We start from the raw sequence: 12,735 nt of genomic DNA on the forward strand, positions 1-12,735 counted from the left end.
AGCAAAAGGCTATTCAGGCTGGTCTATGCCGAGTTGCTCGGTCTCACTCAGTGCAAAGAATGGATGTATCTTGAGAGCGAAGTAGCACGAATACTCATTGCACCAAGGATTTGATCCTAAATAGGAAAACTATTACTTGAAAGGCAGCATGTGTAAAACGTGCCTCTAAGCAAGCCTAATTTAACCTCAGTTGCTTTATCCACTGAATGAATATTTTTTCAACAATTTTTAAATGATAGTCTTGTAAAATGGAAACTATGAAAGTTGGAAACCAGAAGCTGTCCAAGTTGTCCCAATTCGATGGCGCAAATTTTAAGACATGACCATACAAGATTTTCATTTTCCTTACAATTGTGAACGTGGTATAGTGTTCATAGAGGAATGTCCAGAAGAACACGAGAACGAGACCATTATTAAGAATAAAAAAAAGATGAAAGTGGAAGGAGGATGACTTCGTGTATCGCAGTCACATACTCAATGCACTCTTAGACACCTTGTTTGACCTCTACTCAAAAGTCGATACGACAAAGGAACTATGATGTGCTCTTAAAAGCAAATACAAGACAGTGGATAAATGATCATAAATTTTTAGTTAATAAGTTTATGACAAACTGTGTCACTATGCGAGAGAGTACCGACATATGAAGAAATTTTAAGGCAATAAGGTCAGTAAATCTGATGACAACCTGATGGTTGTAGTAAGTGAGATGTTTATGATCAAATCAGATAAACGATCCATTCATGCAATGATAGAAGTAAGTTTAAGACATATGAAACCACGAGAGAAAACTATAAGATCTACATGAAAGATTCGAATGAATCTAAGGTTTATAAAAAAAAAGTGTGGCGCTTCACCTCTGGAGAGTGCTTAACCCTCCAAAATATGTATCATATACCCACTGTTATGAAGAATCTTATATATGCCTATCTACTTACAACTTATGGTTTCAAAGTTGTAATAGAACCTGGCAATATTGTATTGTCGAAGAAGCACAAGTTTATGGGCAAATTACTCCACCAATGGATTAAGCTCAAATTGGTAAATAAAATTGATCCATCTTCTATTTATATGTCTGACTAATATGATTTATTTTATGTTAAATTAGGACATGTTAATTATAAATGTAATACCTAAAATTTGTAAAGGTTTAATAAATTTTTTTATTCTGATTTATAATTTTTGAAGTAAGCTTGAAGCCCATCAAATTTGAATCGAATCTAAATGAGATTCGAGGTCTTGAAGCTCGATCAAAGTGAGATAAGGATCTGAATCCATTATTTGTTCTGGATACTAATCCAGATTCATAGTGACTGGATCTTTTAAACACATATGGACAATATCCAAGTGGATATTTTTAACATATTTGGGTATTAATCTAGATCCAAAATTCAGGAATATATGCTGGAAAATATTTAAATTATTTAGGGATAAAACAATAATTTTATAACTCATGGGTATATTATAAGAAATAATAAAATTATTTAAGGGTAAAATGGTAATTTTGTGATTCAAGGGTATTTATAGGGAAATGGTTAAATTATACAAGGGTAAAATGGTAATTTACCTTCCTAGGGGCATATTCATAACCCAAGTGACAAATTAATTATGTGGAATCAGACCCACGCCATTTTGGTAAAAATAAATAAGATTTATAGAAATCATAAAATAAATAATCAAATAATCAAATTTCTCACCTTTTTGTAAAACCATCAAAGGCCAATGGTTTTCGTAAGTGGTTTTGAAAAAACATGTTCCATAAACCATGGGCCCAGAACATGGTTTCACAAAACCATGTTCTAGAAACCATAGGCCCAGAACATGGTTTTGAGAAAGGCCAATCAAGAGAGGATACCTAGCAGGGGGCTCTCTCTTTCCTAAAACAAAATTGTTCCCCCTTCTTTCTCTAGCTCTCTGTCTAAAACCTAGGTTCTCTCTAGAAAACTCTACCCAACCCCTGTTATTTCTCTGATTTGTTCTAGTAGAAAGACTCATAACCATGACCTCTATATTCCTACCGTTTCAATTTGTTTGGGTGAACTTTGCCCAAACAAATTTGGCTTTTAGAGTGTTGCTAGCAGGATTGTTGTCCGATTCAAAACACGATAAGCAAATCTGAACTCTCATGTGACTTGGTCGTGCACACATACACCCCTTGTGTAGGTTAATCCTTAAAGCATATTTAAGATGCTTCACACGGTGCAACCACAATACCAAAGGCCTTAAATGACCACCCCCCAATGACGTGGAGACCCCACTACTGTGCATCCCTTAGAACACACTTCTAAGTGCACATTCCTCTGTCAAGCCATATTTAAACGAACACTCGTAGCACCGGAGGCCTTAACGAGCCACCCTCTTTTGTTTGCGGAGCCCTTCACTACTATGCACCTTTCTTAACACCCTCATCTTCGTTAAGGCGCTTTTCATAGACCGCTCAAGGCACCAGAGGCCTTCTCAGCCACCCTCCTTCGTTGGTGAACCAAGTAATCTATAGGCTTCACCTAGGCACCTATCACAGTTTACTTACGGCCTCAGTGGCCTTCTCGGCTTTCCTTCTTTGACAGTGAACCTCTCTATATGCTTGCACTGTTGCGTCAGTGTACAACTCCGCATGCAGCAGACCAGAACAACTTGCACCTAGTTGTGTGTCCCTTCATTTAAATTGAGCAATATGCTTATGTCATGTCATTAGGCTGCCCAAATCTTCGCTCACCATCAGAAAATTGAATAACGTATAGCGAAAGCACTGCCAAATTTTTCATAGGCTTTGAAACCACTCTACAGAAGTGCTGCCCAAACTCCTGCAAACAAACTATGTGCCCGTAGGACTCGTTTGGTCCCTTGTATGGATCTATAGGACTTCCTAAGTTTTCTTCTAAACCCTTGGGATTTCTTTTATGAATTAAAATATAGTTATTATGTCAAAATCTTAGTTCATTTACTCTCATATATAGGGAAAACTCTGTCAAAAATTTTAAATAAAATTTAGGATTTTTTATACTAAATTAGGACAGGTTTCGCTAAAATTTCCAAAATAATTTTTGGGGTTTTTTATATTAAAATAATATAGATATGATCCAAATTTTTATACCATAATCTGTTATAGGAGCAATTTTGTCTCATTTGAAATACTCAAAAGGGAATTACTATTATTTTAAAAAATTTAAATTATATCATAAGGCTCTGAGGTGGCACTATTTTTCCTAAATTAATAAAAAATACTTGACACTTTTATTTGCATGGATTTTGGGTTCAAAACCCTACATCTAATTGAATTATTTATGAGACTTGTATGTGATACGTATGCTAAGAATTGCATACAAGATTGTGGTTGAGCCATGAGTATTAACCATGGATTCTGGAATTGTTTAGAGATTCATTTATTATTGAATACATGTTTCATAATGATGATTCATGCTATATGTGTTTAATTGCAATTATGATGAATTTTGTAATTGCATGTTGATGCATTTTGACTACATAAAATGTTTTATGGGTATTGACCCAAAAGTGCAACTATTATGAATTTTGAGCATACAACATTTATTTTTAATGACATATATTGAAAGGATGATTTCAAAAAGATAAGAGAAGTTGCACTATTATTTGTGGAGTTGGTTTGATGATAGAAACTTGACAACTAGCAAGTCAGTCAAGTAGTACTGATGCTTTGCACCCATCTTCGTGGAATCCTTGTGAAGAGTTGTGAGGGTGAAAACCCAAGAGCAAATAATCTATCTATGAGAAGGGTTGTAAGGGTGAAAACCCAAGATCAAGAAATCTAAAGGATGAGTGATCTTGTCCCTAATCCACGACTAATATAAAGAAGGACAAACTCAGTTGAAAGATGTCGGCAGTCCAACCATGCACATGTGTAGCAGTTGACTACGATCATAGCTAGTCACGGGAAGCCTTGACAAAGGTTCTTTTACTCTAGTATGTCGACTTCTCTACTTTCAGGGGTAAAATGTGAATAAATTTGTAAATGAACACCCCTTGGAAGTATGTATGCTCACAGTGGACTGAGCGAGTGGTTTCTCATGATGTTGAATAAGGATAATCACTTAAATTTTGTAAATTGTTTGTTAGCATGACATTTAATACAAAAGCAATCTAATTTGAAAGATAATAATACGGTTCATGCATATAGGATATGTATGTAAATATATAATTATCTATTTTATTAATTTTATAAATTGATTTTTATATTTATAAAATAAATGTGAGATGCAAACAGTTCTTTATGATTATTTAGATTAAATTATTTTGATTATATATGTAATTTATAAAAGATTATGAGATGGAAGCAATCCTTTGTGATTATTTAATTACAATTTGATTTGACTCAGTTCAAGAAATTGTCATATGAATATGTATTATGATTGTAGAAAAATGTTTGAAACATATGTCTTTTGGATGTATTTTGAAATATCACATATGAGTACTATGATATATTTTATGTACATAATTTCATACACACTAAAGACCTGAGAGAAGTCTACTAATACATACAATGACATTAAATTGTCTCACTTGTTTTTATTAAATAAATTTAGGTTTACAGAGATGTATAACCAGATGCTACATTACATGAGGACTCAACTGTGATTTTGTTATAGATTAGGTTAATTTGAATTGTATCTGAGTTTTCATAATTTTGGCTTTATATACTCTGATATTTGTTTAATTTAATAAAATGTTTTTTAAAAAAAATTGTGGTAATTTTTTTACATGTGACGAGTCCGAAGATTCAGAGTTGGTTTATGTCTTCCGCTATGTTTCAAAAAGCAAAATTTTTTTAGTGAAATTTTCAGTCTCTAAATTTTTGAGGTATTATAATAAATATTTCAGAAGCATGGGTAACCTAGGACTTTTTTCTAAATATAAAATTAAGCATGTTAGAAAATGTGATGATTGTATTCAAGTAAAATTTATGAAAAAAACTTTTTCAGGTGTTGAAATATTCTAAATTACTCGATTTAATACAAGTGATGTGTGTAATTTAAAAAATACTCCAACTCATGGGAGAAACAACTACTTTATAACTTTTATTAATGTTTTTTCAAAATATATTTTGTCTCTCTCATGAAAACAAAAGATGAATATTTTGAAAAAATTAAGATTTTAAAACCATAGGTTGAAAATTGTCATAATTATAAAATAAAATCTTTTAGTTTTGATAAAGGTGGTGAATATCTTTTAAATGAATTCATTAAATTTTGTAAAATTCATGTGATACATAGACAAAATATTGGTCCATATGCTCATCAATATAATGGTATAACAAAGCGTAAGAATAAAACTTTGATAGATATAGTTAATGTGATGCTTAAAAGTTTTGAAATAAAGTGTAATCTATGGGGTGATGCTTTGCTTAGTTCATGTCATATCTTAAATATAGTTTCATATTTTGATTCAAATACTATACCTTATATGTAATGCCTCAAAATCTAAACGTAAAAAAAAAAAACTTTAATTAGTAAAAAAATGATATTTATCATGCAAGGGTTTAAACGACTTTGGAGTGGGTTATAGGTGTGAATCAACATAAGAACAGAGTATCCATTTACAAAACTCAAAATTATTCATATTATTTATAAAAAATTTTCATAAAATAACAGATAGAAAGTTTTACAAATGCTTATGATCAAAATACACAAAATCATAAGTCTGGCCTTGGATCCTCAAAAATGTTGGTCCCCGACATTGTCACTGCATTTCATCATCCACCGTCAGTCACCTAAAATCCCTTTAAAGAGCCGAACTCATGAAAGTCTGATAAGTACATACCATTTTATGTGAATAGTGACATTAAAACTATCATGATAACATACAATTATTCAAAAGCAGTAAAACATGCTATACAGTTCGTGCAACATATAGATATTTAGAAGTAACATTTAAATCATGATTATTAATCATTCTAAATTAGTAAGGCATGTCTTCAGTACCAAAACTGAGAGTAAAGAGGTCTTTGTTTCACTTATTAGTATCCACAAGGGCACATGGGGAAATCTGACACAATAGTCCAGACCACTTCGAAAGTATTTTATTCAAGAACTATATTTTTACTCAAGCGACTAACTGCAACCGACTCAAAGCGGGTGGTTAGTGTTCAAGAGAAAAACCCTACTATGACGTATAATAAAATATAGGATGTATCTAGGACTAGATGCAGTAGTTGGGGATCTATCACCTAAGATACATTCGAGAGCCTCGATCTCCTAACTTACGAGTGATTAGAGACCAATGAAACACAATTGCTCTCGAACAAGTACCAACTGGAGGTCACTTGAGGCTATACCCCATACCCTCTCCAAGGTAAGTAAAACACTAAATGGGTTATCGAGTTTTGTTAAATTATGCCTTGTTCATTTATTTATTGATGTCTGTCGAACCTAGGCATCTCAGAGCTCATTTAGGCCAAGCACCTCTCTAGGGTACCAACAAGTCACAAGTTTCTATATCCCATTCATTATGCTTGGATGTTTAAACCAAAGAAGCATCTTGTCTGTAAAGATGATCCTAGTATTAATTGTGTGTGTATATTTTTATTCAATAAATGAGAGTGTCTTACGCCTCAAACTAGGTTCACAACAACCTCTTGCTCCTCATGAGTGATACTTGTACATGCATGTTAGTGCATGTCTTTTAATATCAAATCACACATATTCCAATAAATAATTCATAACTAGTTTCTTAAACCATATGCTCCAACATGAGCCATGTGCATAACATTTATCTTTTTAGAAAGTAACATCATACTCATTTCATGCATGCAAACCAGCTCAAATAAAATTTTATTAAAAAATGTTTGCGCTGGTACATTTATGAAGTATAGTTTCTCAAACTATTATGTATGCAAACCATTTCATGTAAAACTTTATTAAAAAGCATGCATGTGAACTATCATACATAAATTATCATGGATAATCATGCATGCAAATCAATTTATATGAAAATATCATGGATAAAAATACATGTGAACTATTTTACGTAAAAACATCATGGACAAGCATGCATGCAAACCGTTTTACATAAAAAATATAATGTGCAAACATGCATGTGAACTTTTTTATATAAATTGTCTTTAAAAATTATGCATGCAATCTTTTATATGTAAATTAACAATGATAAATATGCATGTAGATTATCATATGTAAAAATATCATGCATGCGAGTTATTTTAAGTGAAAATATCATGGACAATAATGCATGCAAACTATTTTACGTAAAAATAGTATTGACAAGCATGCATACAAATTATCATACTTAAAACTTTATGGAAAAGAGTGCATGCGAACTATTCTACGTAACACTTTATTGAGAGCATGCATGCAAGCTTTATTTTATGTATTTTGATAAATATGTACTTTTAATATGGTGAATACATAAGAACAAGTATATACATATTTTTAACATGGAAAATACACAATAATATATTCAAATATGTTTAACATAGAAAATATACATGAATATTAAAATATTAAAATCTTACGTAAAGAGGTATAAAAAATAACCTTGGTACTTGTGTGATACAAGGTTTCTGATGGTTGTAGCAGTGGCAGAGATGTTGACGTCACCAGGATTGGTTTGAGCAAAGGGAGAAGAAGAGGATGGTGGTGGCTCTGTTTCTGGTCATCGAAAAAAGCAACAACCGAAGAGGGAGCGAGAGGGAAGGTCGTCAGGAGGTGGCCTTCTTCGCAAGTGGTGGTGCAATCAAAAGAGGCAACAGGGAGGCATCAGGAATTTTTGGTTAAAGTGGAATATGGAAGTGGTGGCGGCGGGGCCGACTTGCCCACCTTCTGTCGGCAATATAAAAAAAAAGCACAAAGAGGGAAGAGAACCATTGGAGAGGTGGGTTCGAGTGGCATCAAAAGCATTGTACAACAAGACATTGGGAAGAGGAGGAGGGTCGGTACCTGGGTCACGATCGATGAGCTCGAACTGGGTCGATTGTCATAGGAAAGGGGAAGAAATGATGAGGTGGTGGATGGTGGTTGGACGCCAAGAAAAGTAGAGAGAAAAAAAGGTGGAGGACTCAATGTGGCATCGAGGTTGGGGGCGCTCGACTCAGTGTCTGCAGCCAAAATAGGAGTGTGAGAAGTGGGGTGGTAGCTAGTGGGACCAAGATTGCTGATGGTGATGTCGTCGGTGGTGGCTCTGTTCACTGAAAAGGAGAGGAGACCAGAAGATGGGTGGTCGTTGTGAACCACCACCACCACCACCACCACCACCACCACGAGAGAGAGAGAGAGAGAGAGAACAAGGGATGAGATATTTATAGGATTTAAGGGGGAGAAAAAGAAGGGAATGGGGTTTGTGCTTTGGTTTTGGATTTGGTGAGACCCATTTGGGTCTCATCAAATCAAATCCATTATTATTATATATAATATAATATATAATTATATTTAATATGATTCGTTTGGGTCCTGAATGGACCCAAATCATTTTTACCTTATTAAGATTCATTTGAGTTTTAAATGGATCTAAATCCCTATATAGCTTTAGTGGGATCTGTCTGGGTCTCAAATGGATCCAAATTCCCATTTAGTATTAGTGAGATCCATTTGGGTCTCAAATGGATCTAAATCCTTATTTAAATTTTAGTGAGGTCCATTTGGGTCTAAAATAGATCCAAAATCCCATTTAGTTTTAATAAGATCCATTTGGGTCTCAAATGAATCCAAAATCCCCATTTACTTTTAATGAGATCCATTTGGGTCTCAAACAGATCTAAACCATTTTACTTCAATGAGATCCATCTAGGTCTTTAAATGGATCCAAAATCCTATTTACCTTAAAGAGATTTGTTTGAGTCTCCAATAGATCCAAATATATAGTGAGGCTTATTTGGGTCTTAGACGGATTTGGAACTCTATCATACATAATTTAAATTCTAATATGGGTCTAAGTCTTACCCAAATCCATTTGGGTTGACCCGAATTATCTGGAGAACCGAATGTGGATATCTTAAGATCCAGTGGATCCTACATGCTCATTCAGACATTTCAAACTCACATTTGTGTGGGTTGATCATCTTGGATCCCTACTAAGGTCCAGATCCAAATACCTCATACTGAACCTCAAAAATTCTTAATTAACAATAAATCACTGTAGATAGTAATAACTTGTTAAATATTCAAAATTCAACAGTGTAGACCAGAATTCGAATAGGTATAATTCTCCATATTTTATTAAAATATTTGATAAAATTTCTGGATATTACATTATGAATTTTAAAAAGGTAGAAAATCAAATTTAAGTTATTTAAAAGTTTGGGGTTATATTACTTATGTAAAGCTTACTGAACCAAATTAACCAAACTTGGTCAAAAAACTTAAATGTGTGTTTTGATTGGATATTGCCAAAATAGCAAAATATATAGATTTATGAATATTGAAAGCAAAGTAATTTTAGAATCTATCCAAGCTAAATTTAGAGAATATTTAACTTTAAAATCATTTGAAATTTCAAAAGACATTGAAAATAAGCTAAGAAAAAAAAATGAGCTCGAAAATGCCAAAAAAGTAAAAGATTGAGAAAACAAAAAGATTTTGGTCATGATTTTCATCTCTACATGATAGATAGGGACCCAATTTTTTTTTTTGAAAACTATGATCTCTCCGGATGACCGCTTTATTGGAAAGAGCTCTTAGAGAAATTATTAGATTCTATCCTTGAAAATAAAACTTGAATTTTGGTTGATTTACTTAAATTTTTGGAATGCAAATGGATTTGAAAAAAACTTTGACTCGAGGGTTCTATTAAAAATTTTAAAACTAGATTTGTAGCTAAAGGTTTTAAACAAAAACCTAGACTTGATTATTTTGACACCTATTTTCCTGTTAGTAGGATTATATCTATTAGAACAATGATTGTTTTATCTTCGATTTTTAAACTTGAAATTCATTAAATGGATGCTAATACCATAATTTTGAATGAAGAGATTTATATGGAATAACCTAAAGACTATGTTGTACCAGGCCAAGAAAAAAAATATAAACTGCTAAGGTATTTATATGGTTTAAAATAATCACCTAAATAATGACATGAGAATTTTAATCATATGATTATATCATACAAGTTTAAGATTCATGACTTTGATAAATGTATATATAGTAAGTAGAAGATAGTCATTTTATAATTATTTATTTTTATATGGATGATATGTTAATCATGAGCAATAATGTAGAATGCATAAATAATAGAAAATGTTTTCTTTCATTTATATTTGACATAAAAATATGGGCTTAGTTGATGTTATACTTGGTATTAAGTTGTTTAGAGATGAGAATAAATATACATTAACTTAATCTTAATACATTGAGAAAAATTAAGAATACAGTATTATTTTAATTATAAGTGTGTTGCTACTCTATTTGAGCATATTGTTAAGTTATCGATTAACATTGGAAGAAGTATATCATTGTTAGAGTATGAGTATTATTATTAGTCTCCAGTATGCTATGAATGAAACTATACCAGACATAGCTTTTTTTATGAGTAAATTGAGTTGATATACTATTAATCCAGGACAAGATCATTGAGATACTATCTATAGAATCATGAAATACTTGAGAGGAACTCTAGATTGTTGGATATTATATGAGAAGGAACCTGATGTACTTGAAGGGTACAATGATGTAAATTAGAATATTGATTTCAATGACTTATTATTCACAAGTGGTTGGATATTTATCCTTAGATTTGGAGCAGTTGCTTGAGAATTTAAGAAGCAAGCGTGATAACTTATTCTATAATGAAAGCAAAGTTGATAACACTAGCTTCATCTAGTGTAACAATTAAATAGCTAAAAAATCTCTTAATGTAGATACCATCAGGAGATAAATCGGTACCTCAGATAGTTATGCATTGTTATATTAGTCTAAAGCATAATTATATGAATAATTTACTTATGCAATAAGTGTTTTCTATTGAGTATGTAAAATTTTGCCAAAATTTAGTGGATTTATTGATAAATAGACTTTCTCAATAAATTGTCTTTAAGACATCAAGGAGAATGTGACTAAAGTCTATAAAAACAATCATTGTTAATGAAAACACAACCACATGATAAGGGTCAAACCAAGTCTAGTAGTTCAATAGAAAGAACAAGTCATTGAGAGATTGAATTGAGTACTTAATATTTTTTTATTCCTAATGTCAATTGCTTGAAACCTATGTATGGAGGTTGAGTTCAAACTTAACTCTTAATAATATCTATAGGCCGTTGGGGTATTTCAAACATATTTTCACTCTTTAAAGGCTTACATATGTAAGTGTGAAGGTGCGAGCCACTTTCTTTGGGACTTGGATTTTGTCTCTAAAGCACTCATGAAAATGTGATACAACACATGACCCTTATTGTGCAGCTTCTATATACTGATAAACACACTATGACCACCTAAAGTCAAAGTGTATTTTATAATTAGGGGTGGGCATCGAGCCAGCTCAAACCCATTTAAAGCTCAGCCCGCCAGGCTTTAAGTGTGGCCTGACCCATTTACTAACGGGTTGGGTTTTGGTTTGGTTCTTAACGAGCTTAGGTTTGAAGAGCAGCCCATGACCTGACCCATTAGCCAAATGGGCCAATATAAAGTGGGTCAGATTCGGCTCGACCCAAACCCATTTGTAGATTATTTTTTAATAAAATTAATAAATTAATTTTAAGAATACAAAAAATGAACAATATATATATAATTTAAAGTTTCACATATAATAATATTCAAAGTATCCAAATCAAAAGTTCATAACAATATTTTGTCCATGGCATAACATTTAAACTAATAAATTAACATCAATTTCTCAAACTAACATAAAGCACAATCTTGAATTCTAGTCCTCCTATCCAACACAATATGGTTTCTTTAATCCATTGATATGATTTAACCCATTATGCAACATAACTTATAAAAAAGAAAAAAACAAAGCAAAATATTTAAAAATGATTATTGTTATTCTAATTTAAATTATAAACCACAACAAATTTATCATCTTTCACTAAAAGTTTGAATTCATATCATCAACCAATTCTTTTGGTGAATTCATAACAACTCTAAAACAATCAACAAATAAATTAGTTCTTACATAAAGATTAATAAAACACAATATCTAAATTATTCAATTACCAAAAAATATAAATTGCCTTACATCAGTAACATTTGAGACCTTCAATAATTCATCTCAAATCCAACTTTGGGTGAAAATTAATGCTTGAACCGACTTTGGTTTCATTGAGCATCAAGTTTGATCAAGCACTCTCCCACATGTGCTAAATGCAAACTCCAATGCAATTGTTGATATTGGAATTGCCAAAATATCTTGTGTAATTTTTGCAAGAACTTGATACTTACATGACCTTATCTTCCACCATTCTATGATATTTAAATTACCAACACTTTGTGAAGTCTCTAGAGGTTCTTCCAAATACATTTTTAATTCACCTTTGATGAGTTGATTGATGGTAGCTCATTTATTGTATGTATACAATTTTGTTATTCTATCATCATCATTATCCACAATATTTGATGTGTCATTGAAAGAATCCCCCATGAGATGAAACTTTAGACAAAATACTTGCATATTCATAATACAACTTCTTTAATCCTTCTAAAATAAGCTTCACATATGGTTCATAATTATCTCTACCATATACTTTTTCAAAGTAAAATTTAATAATATCCAACTTATATCTGAGATCCAACACCACTACAATTGTCAAAAATATATTG

The sequence above is a fragment of the Nuphar pumila genome, chromosome 1, assembly GCF_984573655.1.
Source record: "Nuphar pumila chromosome 1, dmNupPumi1.hap1.1, whole genome shotgun sequence".
Taxonomy (NCBI): Eukaryota; Viridiplantae; Streptophyta; class Magnoliopsida; order Nymphaeales; family Nymphaeaceae; genus Nuphar; species Nuphar pumila.